This window comes from Triturus cristatus, chromosome 8 (genome assembly GCF_964204655.1).
Source record: "Triturus cristatus chromosome 8, aTriCri1.1, whole genome shotgun sequence".
Classification (NCBI taxonomy): Eukaryota; Metazoa; Chordata; class Amphibia; order Caudata; family Salamandridae; genus Triturus; species Triturus cristatus.
This window is the reverse complement of record NC_140591.1, coordinates 153914748-153930352: the sequence shown is the minus strand read 5'-3', so window position 1 is coordinate 153930352 and position 15605 is coordinate 153914748. Positions and strand designations below refer to the sequence as shown.

Below are 15605 nucleotides of genomic sequence, written 5' to 3'. Positions count from 1 at the left end.
ATGCAATAAACAACAAGCATTCGGCCGCGCGGCCGAAAACGAAAGTAATAGCGATCGCGATCAAAGCGAAACTGATCGCGATCGCTTGGACGGGAGCGCTGTGTGGCAAGCACGCGAGTGGTGCGCGCGCAGCAGTGATTGGCGGCTGCGCGCGTGCACGTTCACGTGCACTGTAGCTTTAGGCCACGGCAGCACTTTGAAAAGCCCAGTTATAAAATGTCTCTTCGAGCCTTTGGCTCGCGAGACCTAAAAATGTGGAAACCATGTGTGAGTGTGAGAAAACTGAAGAAGATCGCTTGTCCAAGGTTCGTGAGGGCGCTTAAAATCACTTGATCAGAACAGTAGAATTGAGGGATCAAGCCCAAATTTGAGAAGTTATTAGGAATGCATAAAAGAAAAGTAGGAGGACAAATTATGCTCCAGATCTGATGAGTGCAGTCGTGGATATCTAAAGGGATGGCGACAGAATGAGAGGGCACATTTGGGGAGGATTTAAGGGTGGCTATTATTATTATTTGGAATTTATAGATGTTCACCGAATACGTACATATGCACTACATTGGACATTGTTTGGCTCCTGATGGTCGGCGCAGGCTGTTTGCCTTTTCTGAAAATGATAATAAAAAGATTTGACCCACAAATACATCACACAGCAGCTGACGTGCACCCTCACCGCAATTAGTAATCACCACAAGATTGGCAGAGACCAAAACACCTTATCTTGTTACACCTCATATGTTTTGTTGTCAAGAATATGATGGTCTGTGATGACCATTAATTATTTTCGTTTTTTTAATCCACAGATTTCCATGACGTACAATGGAAACCGATTGAGGCTGTTACTCTCTGCCAGCTTTAGCTGAATTAATTGGCTGGAGAATTAAATAAAAAATCAAACTGAGCTGTATCCTGCAAGTGTTTTATTTGTGTTCTTTTGTGTCAGATAGTTGGAATTACAAGATGAATCCATGCCATCACCTCAGAGATTCAGAAGACGCTTCAAACCCACCTTGTTTACCTTATATCCGAATATTTCTTCAACTTTGATGATTTTGAGTCTCAATCTCTTCTTTTCTTTAAGGTTGGTGCCATCTTGCAAGCTTCTAAATGAGATCATTATGCAGTGCAATGTGTACACTATGCACAGCACCACACAGACCCAACATCAAATATCCAAGGATATAGTTCAGAATGAATCGTAAAGCTGTGCACAATGAGGCATCTAGTGAGCAACAAATGTTAATGCCTAGTAACTGATAGTGTACATTTGTATGGCACGTTTTCACAATAGCTTGTGAGTAAGAGCCAAAACACTGACAAAACAGGCAAAAAGACCCCCATGAGTTCAGAACCATCAATTCATCTAGATTGTTGGTAATCAAAATATTTTACCAGATAAGCCATCTTTATATGGGCACATTTTAATTGGATGCCCAGAGACATTTTCATGACGTCCAACAAATAATGCTTCCAATATTTTTTTGAAGATAAAACTCTGGATTTTATATCACTAGGTCATTATCTTATCATACAATATTACGTTCATCAGTATTACCCAACCCACCAGAACCCAACATCATATTACAATGGAAAATATATCAGGTCATGAGAATTGCCAGAGCAAAATCAAGTTCATGCAAGGTTCCATAACCAGTTTGATATTTTAACACCCCGCCCCCACTTTACACTCATCCTCATCATCTGAAAAGGAAAACTATGATGCAGAGTACAGAAAACTCCTGAATGGAGAAACAGTTACCTACCTTCTGTATCATTTTTTCTAGTGGATATCTAACTACACATTCATCACCTTTAGAACATTCCCAAGTGCCAGACCTAATCCAGAGTAAAATTCCAACACATTTCCAGCACACCGAAATGTGGCACTATGTGGCTCTGCAGTGACTCCATACTGCTCTATCAGTGACAGTGGCACCCGTGCCCGCTGACATTAGTAACATCAATCTTTTTCCTTCTACACTCTCAGAAGTTGAGCGTCTTTTAAAATGTTGATGACAAATGAAATTAGGACCTTATTATGAGGTTTAGGAGTACACTTGTGAGAATGGAAGGGCAGCTAGGGATATATCTTTAGAGTAATGCATACTAAATTCCAAAACGATGGGGGTCTTGGGAGTGGACCATAAAATCTTGTAGGACCGGACAAAGGGACCGTTCACCCAGACCTGACCATCAGGCAATACTACTTTGTGAAAGTATGCACCAATGCCCATATTGCAGCCTTACAGGTGTCCAATACCAATACATCTTCACACAGGGCCACCATCAAAGCCTTGGCTCAAAGGGAATGAGCCTGCAGACCTTCAAGAGGCTGTTTCTTGTCCAATGCGTAACAGATTTTGATATTGAGGACTATCCAGCTTGGCAAACTTCTGCCCTGCTTTCCCTTTTTTTGCTCTACAAAACCCTACCATGAGCTCATTTCTACAAGATGATCCTTTGGGCAATGTAGAAGCTCAGTGCCCTTTAAGATTTGAGCCGCTGGAATCTGTAGTCCTCTTAGAAGAGCTGTAAAGTACGGATAAAAAACGTTGTCAGAGTATCTGATTATCCAATGAGAAATCACACATTTTGAAAAGACTGCCCCTTCAAGTCCTGGCACCACTGGGAGCAAGCTTTGGCAAAGCTAATATGTCTGGTGTCGGGCTTTGACCACCAGCCTTTTAGCAAGTTTTGTTTTGTTGCTTTTTGCAAAACTTTATTGTTCGGGAAGCTGGTGGGTCCTCATTAAATTTAAAATAAAACAATGGCTAAAGGCAAAAGTTTTTCTGGTCTCAAAAAAATGTACTTTAGCACAGTACACCCAGCACTGAAGGGAACTGCCTTGTGTGTGGATGTGCTCCTTGTGAAAGGGCAGCATGCCGTAATTCATAATGAAGTCAGTCAATGGCTGAAGTCAGCTAACAATACCCCTTGATGTATGCTGGTGTGGGTGGAAGAAAAATGTGAATGACATGATCACAGACTAATTGATGAAGTCTGGCTGAAATCCCCCATAAATAATTGTGTTATATATACTTTTAGTAAAATAAAAAGGGCTAGGCTAACATGCACCTAAAAAAGCCATCAGTACTGGCTGCTAGCCTTTCGTTTGGCAAAGAAGGCAATAAAGAAGGGGAAAAAAGTAATGACGGAAGGATGGAAAAGGAAGGAAGGGAAACAAAAAAGAAGGAAGGCCAAGTCATGAGGGAAGCGCCAATGCGCAGAAACCAGGGAAGAGAATAGAAACAAGCATTTGCAATGCAAATAGGTCTCGCATTTGTGATTTAGAGCTATTGACGTTGTAAATGGCAATGTTTTTTACCTACACGTTTTATTTTTGAAGTGAATGTATGTAGTGTGCAAAATCCCTTGGGAAGGTCCTGCACTTCGTAATAAATATATTGAAAAAGACGCTGTTAGACGGTGACCTCAGAGGAGCCCGGAAAGGGGTCCTGACTTCCCTGAGTCCCACCCGTGTTGTATTGTAGCCGGGCACTGGCGAGAGATTCCCCAGGGGGAGGAATCTCGCAACTAGGATCGTACTTCTGGCACCACACGACAGAGAGACCACACTGGGTATCTTCAGAAACAAGCTTTATCAAATAGGTATCACTGCAAATATGTACAGGGTGAGCACGGGCTCAAGAGTCTCGGAAAGGTAGGGGGTAGCGGGACAGTCTCCGGTAACGGTTCAAAAGCAGGGACGTATCCGGCGCACAGCTCACAATCCTCGAGCTGGGGGATACGTGGTCGGAGTCGGGGTCCGGCGGGACCGTGAGAGTCTGGGGGAGCTCAGCAGGGCTCAGGTACAAGTTCGGAGGTCTTACGATCTTCAGGGAGCCGCGAGTCACTCAGCGGGGCTCAAGTACAAGTTCGGAGGTCTTACGATCCTTAGGGAGCCGCGAGTCACTCAGCGGGGCTCAGGTACAAGTTCGGAGGTCTTACGATCTTCAGGGAGCCGGAGTCACTCAGCAGGGCTCAGGTACAAGTTCGGAGGTCTTACGATCTTCAGGGAGCCGCGAGTCACTCAGCAGGGCTCAGGTAGGTTCCAGTTCCAGGAGCCGCGACCACGTCAGCAGGCTCTCGTTGTTCCAGCGTCGAATCTCCCGGACAGTCTCAGAGCACCCCTTGTTATAGGTCGACCCCGCTTTGATGTCCGGAGTCTGCGCAGGCAGGGGTCTTGTCACCTGGGGGCCGCTTGTCGGGGTTTCCTGCTATTGTCCTTTGATCCTTTCAGGGCCGGGTCGGGAGGAGTCCCAGACACCCAGCAGGCACGGAGCCAGCCCGCAGGGAGGCCGGAGGGCCGATCGAAACCCATCGTCCCAGGGGAGTTCAGAGGTGCGATAGAAACTGCTCCTCCCTCTCTCATCCCCTGGAAGCGTGATATCCTCCAGCCGGAGTGGCGCCTCGAGGCCCGGGTCGCGCTGGGGCCGGGCGGCCATCTTGTTGCCGGGAGTGGGCACGCGGGCCCGGGGTGGCCGAAAGGAGGGAGGCCATGGACGGGGATGTCCGGGGTTGGTGCAGGTGTCCTGGTGGGAAAGGTCGGCTGGGCCGCGTGCTTGGGCTGCAGGCACCAGGTTTCGGTGGTGCGGGGGCACGGAGGGCCTTTCTACGAGGCCGGGTCCAACACGCGTCCCCCCCAGCTGAAAGCCGGAGAGAACTGCCCATCAGCTTGGGGGGTTCTCTTCGCTGAGGTGGAAGAACCGGGAGAGGCCGTCAGCGTTGGCGTGGTCCGTACCAGGGCGGTGTTCTACGGTGAAGTCCATTCCCTGGAGGGAGATTGACCACCGCAGTAGCTTGGGGTTTTCTCCTCGCATCTGCATGAGCCATCGCAAGGGCCGATGGTCAGTTTGGACCCTGAAATGAGTGCCGAACAGGTAGGGTCGTAGTTTTTTGAGTGCCCAGACCACGGCAAAGGCTTCGCGCTCTATGGTGCTCCACTTTTGTTCTCGGGGTAGCAGTCGCCGACTGAGGAAGGCGACGGGCTGGTCTAGGCCTTGATCATTCACTTGGGACAGGACGGCCCCAATGCCATGCTCGGAGGCATCGGTCTGGACTATGAACTCCTTGGTGTAGTCGGGAGCCTGGAGGACGGGGGCCGTGCACATGGCCTTTTTTAGAGCATCGAAAGCTTCCTGGCAGGCAGCCGTCCATTGCACCTTCTTTGGCGGTTTTTTAGACGTGAGTTCCGTGAGAGGGCCGACCAGGCTGCCATACCCCTGAATGAATCGGCGGTAGTAGCCCGTGAGTCCCAGAAAGGCTCGGACTTCTGTTTGGGTGATGGGTGGGTCCCAGGCCAGGATGGCGTCGATCTTCGGCTGTAGAGGAGCGACCTGGCCACTCCCGACTTGGTGCCCCAGGTAGACTACGGATCCTTGCCCGATCTGGCACTTGCTGGCTTTTATGGTGAGGTCTGCCTGGCGCAGGGCGGTTAGCACTCTCCGGAGGTGCTGGAGGTGCTCACTCCACTCTGAACTGAAGACAGCGATGTCGTCCAGATAGGCCGCGCTGAACTGTTCTAGCCCGGCCAGGACCCTATTTACCAGTCTCTGGAAAGTGGCCGGGGCATTTTTCATCCCGAAGGGCATCACGCGGAAGCGGTAGTGCCCATCGGGGGTGGAGAACGCAGACCTCTCCTTGGCCCCCTCGGTGAGCGCAATCTGCCAGTAGCCGCAGGTGAGGTCGAAAGTGCTGAGGAACCGGGCGGCCCCTAGTCGGTCAATGAGCTCGTCGGCTCGTGGAATGAGGTGGGCATCGGCTCGGGTAACGTCATTGAGCCCCCGGTAATCCACGCAGAACCGGAGCTCGGGGGCGACACCGGGGGCTGCTGCCTTCGGAACCAGGACCACGGGGCTGGCCCAGGGACTGTCAGAGGGCTCGATCACCCCCATGGTCAACATCTTCGAGACTTCGGCTTGAATACAGGACCGGACCCGGTCAGGAACCCGGTAGGCTCGGTGTCTCACCGGCGGGCTGTCCCCGGTGTCCACATCGTGAACACACCAGTTGGTGACCCGGGGGGTCAGGGAGAAGAGGTCAGAAAATTGTCTGAGGAGTTGGCGGCAGTCCGCTTGCTGCTGGGCAGTGAGGGCTGGGGAGAGGTTCACTCCCTCCACGGAGCCATCCTGCTCCTTGACACACAGGAGGTCCGGGAGGGGATCCGACTCATCTTCGGCCCCGTCATCGGTGGCCAGCAGGAGGCTCAGTTCTGTCCGCACGAAGTGAGGCTTGAGGCGGTTCACGTGCAGGACCCGGAGGGGATCCCGAGGCGACTGGACGTCCACCAAGTAGGTGACTTGGCTCTTCCTCTCAACCACTTTGTAGGGCCCAGTCCATCGGTCCTGGAGAGCGCCAGGCTTCACGGGGGCCATGACCCACACCTGCTGGCCCGGCTGGAACTCGACCAGAGTAGCATTCTGGTCGTACCAGCGCTTCATTTCTTCTTGACTCGCCTCCAGGTTGGCTTCGGCCAGTTCTCGGAACCTCCTGGTCTGGTTCCGGAGGGCCAGGACATATTGGAACACATCTCGGGGGGTGGTCTGGGGTGCTGCCTCCCACCCTTCCTTAACCAAACTGAGGGGACCTCGGACGGGGTGCCCATAGAGTAATTCAAACGGGCTGAACCCTAAGGACTTCTGGGGGACCTCCCGGTAAGCGAACAAGAGGCAGGGGAGCAGGACGTCCCACTTACGCCGGAGGGGCTCTTCTAGGCCAGCGATCATCCCTTTCAAAGTCCTATTAAACCTCTCTACTAGGCCGTTCCCTTGGGGATGGTACGGGGTGGTGAACTTATAGGACACCCCACATTGTTGCCACAGGGACGTCATATACCTTGATATAAAATTAGTGCCGCGATCGCTCACGACCTCGCGGGGGAAACCCACCCTGGAAAAGATCCCCATCAGGGCCCGGCCCACCACGGGGGCCGTAATGGTGCGCAGGGGAATAGCCTCTGGATAGCGGGTGGCGTGGTCTACTAGGACCAAGATGAAGCGGTGACCTTGGGAGGTGGGGGGGTCCAGTGGCCCCACGATGTCGATTCCGACTCGTTCGAAGGGGGTACTGACGACCGGGAAGGGTTGGAGGGGAGCCTTGCGCTTCCCCCCACTCTTCCCACTGGCTTGGCACGTGGGGCAGGACTTGCAGTGTGCCTCTACCGCTGCTTTCATCTTAGGCCAATAAAAATGGGTCACGAGACGGCTGTAGGTCTTGTCCTGACCCAGGTGACCGGCGAGGGGGACATCGTGGGCTAAGCCCAGGAGGAAATCCCGGAAGCGGAGGGGTACCACCAGTACCCGTCCGGATCCCAGCTCCACTGATTTCTGCTCACTATACAGGATGTTATTTTCCCAATAGATTCGGTGCGTTCCGGTCTGGTCACCTGCGGCTTGGCCCTCGGCCTGGCGCCGCAGCCCGACCAGGGAAGGACAGGTGGCTTGCTCCCGGCAAAATTCTTCCCGGGTGGGTCCGCCCTCGTGGCGCCAATGGGCCAACTCGGGTAGATCCCCCAACTCGGGGACCGGGGCGGGGTCGGATGGTGCGGGTTCGTCGCTGGCGACGGACCCTTCTGATGGGGGAACGGGAGGACCCTCGGCGGGGACGGTACGGGCTTCTTCGACCGGGATGCTCTCGACTTCTCTCCGGGGAGTGAGTCGGGCGGTCATAGATCGGGTGGTGGCACACACCCACTCGGGGAGTCCCATCATTCCTAGGTGGGCCTTGCGCTCGACGTGCTTCCAGGGAGAACTCTCCAGGTCGTTCCCTAAGAGGCAGTCGACCGGCTGGGAGGTTCTTACGGCCACCTTGAGTTTACCTATCACCCCTCCCCACTCAAATGGCACCAGGGCTACCTGACACATACTTTGCCTATTGTCTGCAGAGATTACGGGGCAAAAGACATTGGGGAGGATCTGCTCCTCGGGAACTAGGTGCCTGAGGACACCGGTGATACTGGCCCCGGTGTCCCGCAGGGCCTCTACCTGGTGGCCATTGATCTTGACGAGCTGCCCATATTTCTGTGTGTTGGACGGTAGGAGGCTACCAGGGATCATTTCCCTATCTCCCAGGGATACTAGGGCCATAGCGGCGGGTTCCCACTCCTCGGATTCCTCAACCTCCTCCCCCAGGGCTACGTTGGCTATCTGTCTCGCAGGGGTGACTTGGGTGGCCATGGGGCACTCTGGGTCATTGGCGTAGTGCCCGGGTTTCTGGCAACGAAAACATGTAACGGTCACCCGGTGTCCTCGTCTCCCAGGGGGCCCTGTTACTGGTGGGGGGGGGCGCCGGGAAAGGTGGAGGTGGTGTCTTCGGGGGGCTAGGCTGGGACTCTCTCGGCCCTCCCTGGTTCCCTCCCCCTCTCTGGCGGGGTGGTCCCTGACTGGTTCGGGGGTACTCTCCTACCATGCCCCGGGAGACCCGGGTGTTGGTCCAGCGGTCGGCCTCCACAGCCAGCTTCCGGGGATCTGTGAGCTTGCTATCCAGCAGATGTTGACGAAGCTCTATGAAGCAGTTCGCAGCCAGATGTTCCCATAACATGAGGTCAGTGAGTTCGGCAAGGGTGGTGACCTTGCTGCCCTTGACCCACCCATCGAAGGCCCGACTAAAAAAGTTTACATACTCCACCCAGGTGGTGCCCGGGATCTTCCGGCAGTCCCGGAACCGTTGGCGGTACATTTCTGGGGTGAGGCCGTATCTTGTGAGGAGAGCCTCTTTCATGTGGCTGTAGGAGGTCTGCAGGGAGAGGGGTAGGTCGAGCAGGGTGTCCCTTCCTTCACTCAGAAACCGCCCCCACAACCCCGCCCCCCAGTCCTTCTGTGGAATCCGATGGGAGGTCATGGCGACCTCGTAGGCCCGAAACCATTGCTGAATGTCATCGTTTTTATAATATTCTTTGACCACATCCTTGGGGATGTGGACCTTCTGTTCCGCTGGGGGGGCCGTCTCTCGGTTCCCCGAGGGCCTCCCGTCCTCATTTCGGGCCTTGAGCTCGAGTTCTTTTAAGCTGCGTTCGTGCTCTAGTTGGAGCTTTCTTCCTTCGTGCTCCCGTTGGAGCTTCTTTTCTTCCAGTTCGCCTTGTACGCGCATTTGCTCTACCGCTAGCTTTTTCTCCGCTAACTTCAATTCGCCCTCGATTTTGAGTTTAGCTAACTCGAGTTCATGACTGCGGCGTCTCTCTCTGTCCGCGAGTTCTCCCGGGGAGAGGCCCCCGTCTGGTACAATGCCTTGCACCTGATTGTCGCTGCTTTCACTTGGAGGGGGTTCGGCTTCGTCGGGGCGCTCCCCCGTGCCTTCCGGGCGGGATGCCCCGGTCTCCACCCAAGTTTTCAGTGCTTTCTGCAAGTCTTCCTTAGTGTTGAGGCCAGTGGTAGCTATTTTAAGTTCTTTGCAAAATTGTTTTAGCTCTTTGTGTGTGTATTCTTCCAGATGCTCCACCTGGAACACTCTGTTGGCGTTGGTTTCTGCGGAGCTCATGGCGCTTCCTTCTGCCATCTCTGTTGGTCGTGCGTCCGTTGTTCACTGTACGATCTCTAGGTGATGGGCCCGAATTCCGTCGCTTGCCACCAATGTTAGACGGTGACCTCAGAGGAGCCCGGAAAGGGGTCCTGACTTCCCTGAGTCCCACCCGTGTTGTATTGTAGCCGGGCACTGGCGAGAGATTCCCCAGGGGGAGGAATCTCGCAACTAGGATCGTACTTCTGGCACCACACGACACAGAGAGACCACACTGGGTATCTTCAGAAACAAGCTTTATCAAATAGGTATCACTGCAAATATGTACAGGGTGAGCACGGGCTCAAGAGTCTCTGAAAGGTAGGGGGTAGCGGGACAGTCTCCGGTAACGGTTCAAAAGCAGGGACGTATCCGGCGCACAGCTCACAATCCTCGAGCTGGGGGATACGTGGTCGGAGTCGGGGTCCGGCGGGACCGTGAGAGTCTGGGGGAGCCGCGAGTCACTCAGCAGGGCTCAGGTACAAGTTCGGAGGTCTTACGATCTTCAGGGAGCCGCGAGTCACTCAGCGGGGCTCAAGTACAAGTTTGGAGGTCTTACGATCCTTAGGGAGCCGCGAGTCACTCAGCGGGGCTCAGGTACAAGTTCGGAGGTCTTACGATCTTCAGGGAGCCGCGAGTCACTCAGCAGGGCTCAGGTACAAGTTCGGAGGTCTTACGATCTTCAGGGAGCCGCGAGTCACTCAGCAGGGCTCAGGTAGGTTCCAGTTCCAGGAGCCGCGACCACGTCAGCAGGCTCTCGTTGTTCCAGCGTCGAATCTCCCGGACAGTCTCAGAGCACCCCTTGTTATAGGTCGACCCCGCTTTGATGTCCGGAGTCTGCGCAGGCAGGGGTCTTGTCACCTGGGGGCCGCTTGTCGGGGTTTCCTGCTATTGTCCTTTGATCCTTTCAGGGCCGGGTCGGGAGGAGTCCCAGACACCCAGCAGGCACGGAGCCAGCCCGCAGGGAGGCCGGAGGGCCGATCGAAACCCATCGTCCCAGGGGAGTTCAGAGGTGCGATAGAAACTGCTCCTCCCTCTCTCATCCCCTGGAAGCGTGATGTCCTCCAGCCGGAGTGGCGCCTCGAGGCCCGGGTCGCGCTGGGGCCGGGCGGCCATCTTGTTGCCGGGAGTGGGCACGCGGGCCCGGGGTGGCCGAAAGGAGGGAGGCCATGGACGGGGATGTCCGGGGTTGGTGCAGGTGTCCTGGTGGGAAAGGTCGGCTGGGCCGCGTGCTTGGGCTGCAGGCACCAGGTTTCGGTGGTGCGGGGGCACGGAGGGCCTTTCTACGAGGCCGGGTCCAACAGACGCAAAGTGTGGATTGTGTCAACAATTGTTTGGCACGTACCTCATGGGTGAAGTGTCACCACACATGCACACCGTGGTGCTTTACTAATGCAAAACTCATTAATAAAAGTAGTGCTTACAGACTAACCAACGCGATCGGGATCGGAGCATGTGAATCCGAATCCCGGCTTCTCTTTCATCTTCTAGACTATTTGACTCACTCTCCTGCGTCTTGGTTATCCCCAAAACACTAGGAGGCAATGAAGTTTGCCAAGGGGGCGGGGGGCAGGGGGGCTTCGGGGGACATGAACATTTATTAATTGCCTAGTTGTCAAAGGTCGCCCGGTGCTATTAGTTAAAAGTGTACAGATTTCATTAAGATATTAAGAGTACTTTACTCGCATCTATGAGAAAATCGATACTAACTAAACAAAATGCCAGAATGCGTGTCAGTTTTCACAGTGTTTTAGCCAGTACTGGTTGCTTAGTTTCATTGCATTCATTTTTGTATTTACTCTTTTACACAGCATCCAAAGTAGGTTACCTAACCCCAACGCACCGAGTTGGTAAATGACCCATAGAAGGGAGTGTTTTATAGTTGAGCAAATGTGTCCAAATGTAATTTTGGTAGTGCCATGTAATGATCAGCCAATGAGGTACTCGATGAGCAGGTATTTAACTACACGTTCAAAACGTACGGTATCGTGGCTGTTGTTTGTACACAAACACCTCTCTGAATGTGTTTATTAACACAGAGCTTCATCTACCAGACTGTGCTCACAGAGGGCCAACTAAAGCACAGAACAAAATGTATTCATTTATCCTGAGTGTGAAGGCACCCAGAAGGCTTAGGTGCACGCCAGTAGGGGCTAGGGATCGCAGCGCTTCCACAGACTCTGCCATGCTCATCTCCACCAGCAGGGCACAGTTCAGAATCTGCCGCTTCTGCTAAGAATAGGTGATGGGGATGAGGTTGGAGCATGCGGTAGTTGCCGGCAGATTTCCAGGTTATTGAAAGTGATGATTCTGATGTGAGGCAATGTACCAGTCTATTTCTCTACCATCTACCGGACTCACTGTCATGTATCCATTCATCTCTCTTTGTTAGACGTGCACGAGCCAATAGATTAATTAACAGGTAGAGCCAGCCGGAGACGAGCCAAGCGTATACAAGCCAGTGGGCGAGCCGTGAAAATGATCGGTATGTTAATCATACAGTAAACATGATGTAAATGTGCGATAGTATCTCTTCAGAATTCAAAAAAGTGCATTTCTTTAGCGCGTCACCTCAGTACACAAGATTATATCCCTGAATTGAGAGGAAGTTATTAAAAGTGCGCGTTTTAAGCATGAGTTAAAACACTGCCTCTCCTCCCGCCCGACCACAATGCCATTTGTGAACTAAGAGGCATCAGTTGCCATGCATACCCCGAATGTTGCCTAGAGTCTTATTATATGTAGAGTAACATTAAAATCTAGTTCATTAAACAAGAGACGTTTTTGTACAGCACGCATCTTGAACTCGCATATTTCAAGGTGGCAATAATAAAGATGAAAATGGAAGTGCCGTGTGTAGGAAGGTGAATATCTGATTATGGTTACCCCCAAACTTTTTGCCTAGTGTTTAGCTGGTTTTTCGACTTAGTTGGCCTGAGATCCTGCCATTCAGGGTCTCAGGCTGTCTACTCTCTCTTTAAAATTGACTCCATGTACCCTAGGTACATACCCAATTGGTAAGGATCACCTTATTGGACCCTGTACAGTGTACCCTAGGTACCCAGGGCATAGGTGTACCCTAGGCCTACCAGGGGCTGCAGCATGTATTACGCCACCCCTGGTCTGGCCTTCCATTATGACACAACTCGCTGATCACTCAGCTGGGGCAAGGTCGTGTCATCACCCCTTGCTTAGGTGTAGTATTCCTATACCTACCTTATATATAGACACATGTGTACCTATCAGCCACTCCTATGGCAGGACTTAACAATCCTGGAGGCAGGGTGCTTGGTAACATGTGAGATGGTGCTCTAGCATGAGCTGAGCCTGTCTGCAGCTTTCGGAACCATGTCCTTATAGCTGTTCTATGATATAGCCTACCATATACTCTTAAAGTACCTTATAATCTTAAACGGTTATGGTAACTATGGTTTGGCTTTATCAAAACATGTCGTGTAAGGTGTCTAACACTTTGGAATAATACCCCCATACCATTTCTGGTGATGAGGATATTATTCCTCCCTTCTAGAGGGAGAGACATGTTAAAATCCTACTTTGCTGTTTAACTCTCACCAAAGCCTCAGCATCACAAAATGGATGCTGCTGCCACAGACACGAGTCTGACCTCCTGCAGCTGGGAGCCCTCCCAGCCAGGAAGGCCTGGACAATAGGTTTCCTGCTTGGGGAGGTGCTAGCACCTCCCCAGACAGACTTGAGTGTATTGGGGCAGGGAGGGCTGAAAGGAATGAGACATGCCTGGGGCACACCAGGTGCTCCATGCATAGTTGAGTTCAAACCGGTGCTGGGGCACTCCAGCCCCAGCTCTGGCGCAAAACTGGACAAAGGAAAGGGGGTGTAGCCACTCCCCTTCCTGGTCCCATCCATAGGAGGGACCTGCAGGTAGCCCAGCCCACTAGCCCAGTATATCAGTAGGTAGCTGAGCCCTGCTAAATTAGATTAACCTGAATCTGCAACTTGAACAGAAACTCTGGACCTTCGACATTCGACCTCAGGAAGAAGACTGAAGAAATCTCCCTAGTGGCCAAGGAGTGACCACCCTGGGCAACCAGGCACCATCCAGCGACCGCTGCTTGCTTTGCGACTGACCCTACGAGGGACGACTGCAGAGACTGACCAGCGCCGAGACTTCCAGACACCTCTGAACCAGATCCACATCTCCAGCGAAGCTGAGACCCGTGGAGGCGACGAGGGACGTGGGACCGGCGACTTGGGAAAAGTGGCTAGTAACTGACTAGCGCGACTTCTGAGGCTCCCTCGAGGCTGTGCTTGGGGAATTGAGAAACCCCAATCCCGAGCACCATCTGCAATGAAGATCAGCTCCCCACACTTCACGTGTTCTGCGTGGGGCCCTTCTGCACCTGAGTTGCTCGACGTGTTGTCCGGTTGCTGGCCCGTTGGCTAGTGACCTCTGCGACGACGAACCTTTGATTTCACCTTGCTGGTCTGGCTCCTCCAGACTGGCACCCGCTCCTCTGTGAAAGAGAAGCACCCCAGGCCTTCCTGGTCTGCACCTGAAGCAAGTCCTCCATCCTACGTGGGTTCCGCTTGCCAAGGCTTGTTGGGTCCTAACTCGACATCGACGCCGCCGACAGCAAGAGCCTTCGTGGGACAGCTCACCTCCTGGTTCTGGTCATCCTCGATGTCTCCTGGTACCCGTGGCTGCTGCGACAAGCTTCATCTCTTCACCTGCATCTTCACGACATCGCCTGGTTCCTTCCTGGTTCCTTCCCGGCTCCTGGCTGGTGACCTAGACTCTGTCCCTTCTGCTTGCAGGTTCCTTCCTTCTTGATCCCATCCTTGGGATCCACCGGACACTCTTCACTGACTGCCTGTCAGCAACTTTCCTTCAGGCATCCATAGAAGTCAACGACGAAACCCGACGTAAGTTCACACCTATGCACCCGCAGCCCGTGGGCTAGGTAACTTGAGTACTTCGGTTCTGACTATCCTAGGGTCTAGTTTCCGAGTCTCGACTTTCTAGCTATTCCTGAAGTGTCCTAAAACTGTTAATTTCTAATTGCTAGTAATTCTATCGACTTTTACGCATTACGCGTGAGTGTTTCCACCCTGCACCTGAATCCCGTGGGCCACCCACTTCCTAACCTTTGATAGTATAGTGTAGCCCCAGCGATTCCCTAGGCCTAGGCCTATCCTGTGTTCGTGACAGTGGTTCTTATACCACATACTTAGTACGTGGTTTGCGTGGTCCCTAGGGCCTAATTGTATTACTTACCTGTGTGACTTATTGTATGCTTAAATAAGACTGTGTTGTACTTACCTCGAATCTCATAAAGAGTGCTGAGGGTTTGACAAGAATAAATACATTCTATTTTTATATATATCTGTTGTGGTGTCCTTTCATTTGGTATTCAAGGGATTACAAATGGTATAACAGCTGGCTTCACATGCCATACAGAGTTTAGCCTAAGACTGCTCTTGTCCATGCTACCACTAGGATAGCTGGTCTATAAGGTTGACTTTACAACCAATCACCATAAGGGTTGTTTGGACTGATACAAGGTGTACACTAGAATTAGTGACATCATATATCAGGCCAACTTCTCACACCGGCAGGCAGGAAAAGGCAAACGGGAGTGGGGGAGGGGTGGGAGAGGGTGAGAAGTCACAGACTGAGGGAGGGGGCGGTGGGGTGGGGAGACAGAGGAAGAAAATAGTCTCAGGAGTAAAGGGGCCTATATTCATGGAAGGCTACAAATGATGAATGAGGAGGGACTAACAAGCCTGAAACCAATCGAAAGGCAGTATTGAAGACTTAAGCCAATGGGCAGAGAGTGGGCGGAGCTTCCACAAAGTTTCCACACTACAGTATATACTGCATGCCTCGCAAAACGATGGCAGCGCCTTCACGCTGCAATGCTAGGCGAGACCTAAAAAGGAAAAAAAGAAGGAAAAAATACAGAACAAAGGAAAGAAAGAAGGAAAGAAAAAAGGAAGGAAAGAAATAAGATGGAAACAAGGAAGGAAAGAGGGTTCTCAATATAAAATATTGAGGGGCACTTTTATGGCTGGGGTTTTGTCAGTCTTGAACCACATAACGTGCATGTGCGACGCAAGCCCAAAATGCAATTTAT

The 15605-nt window shown here is 52.4% G+C and overlaps 1 protein-coding gene across 7 annotated transcripts in view; it reads left to right on the top strand.

Moving 5' to 3' along the window:
* The window catches only part of LOC146801731 (uncharacterized), a 55576-nt gene extending 54675 nt beyond the window's left edge, over positions 1 to 901 (top strand). For all 7 annotated transcript variants that reach the window (XM_085621205.1, XM_085621206.1, XM_085621202.1 and 4 more), the window contains one exon: positions 804 to 901. The gene's annotated coding sequence lies outside the window, so the exon portion shown is untranslated. The remainder of the gene's footprint in view (positions 1 to 803) is intronic.
* Positions 902 to 15605: the final 14704 nt, after the last annotated feature.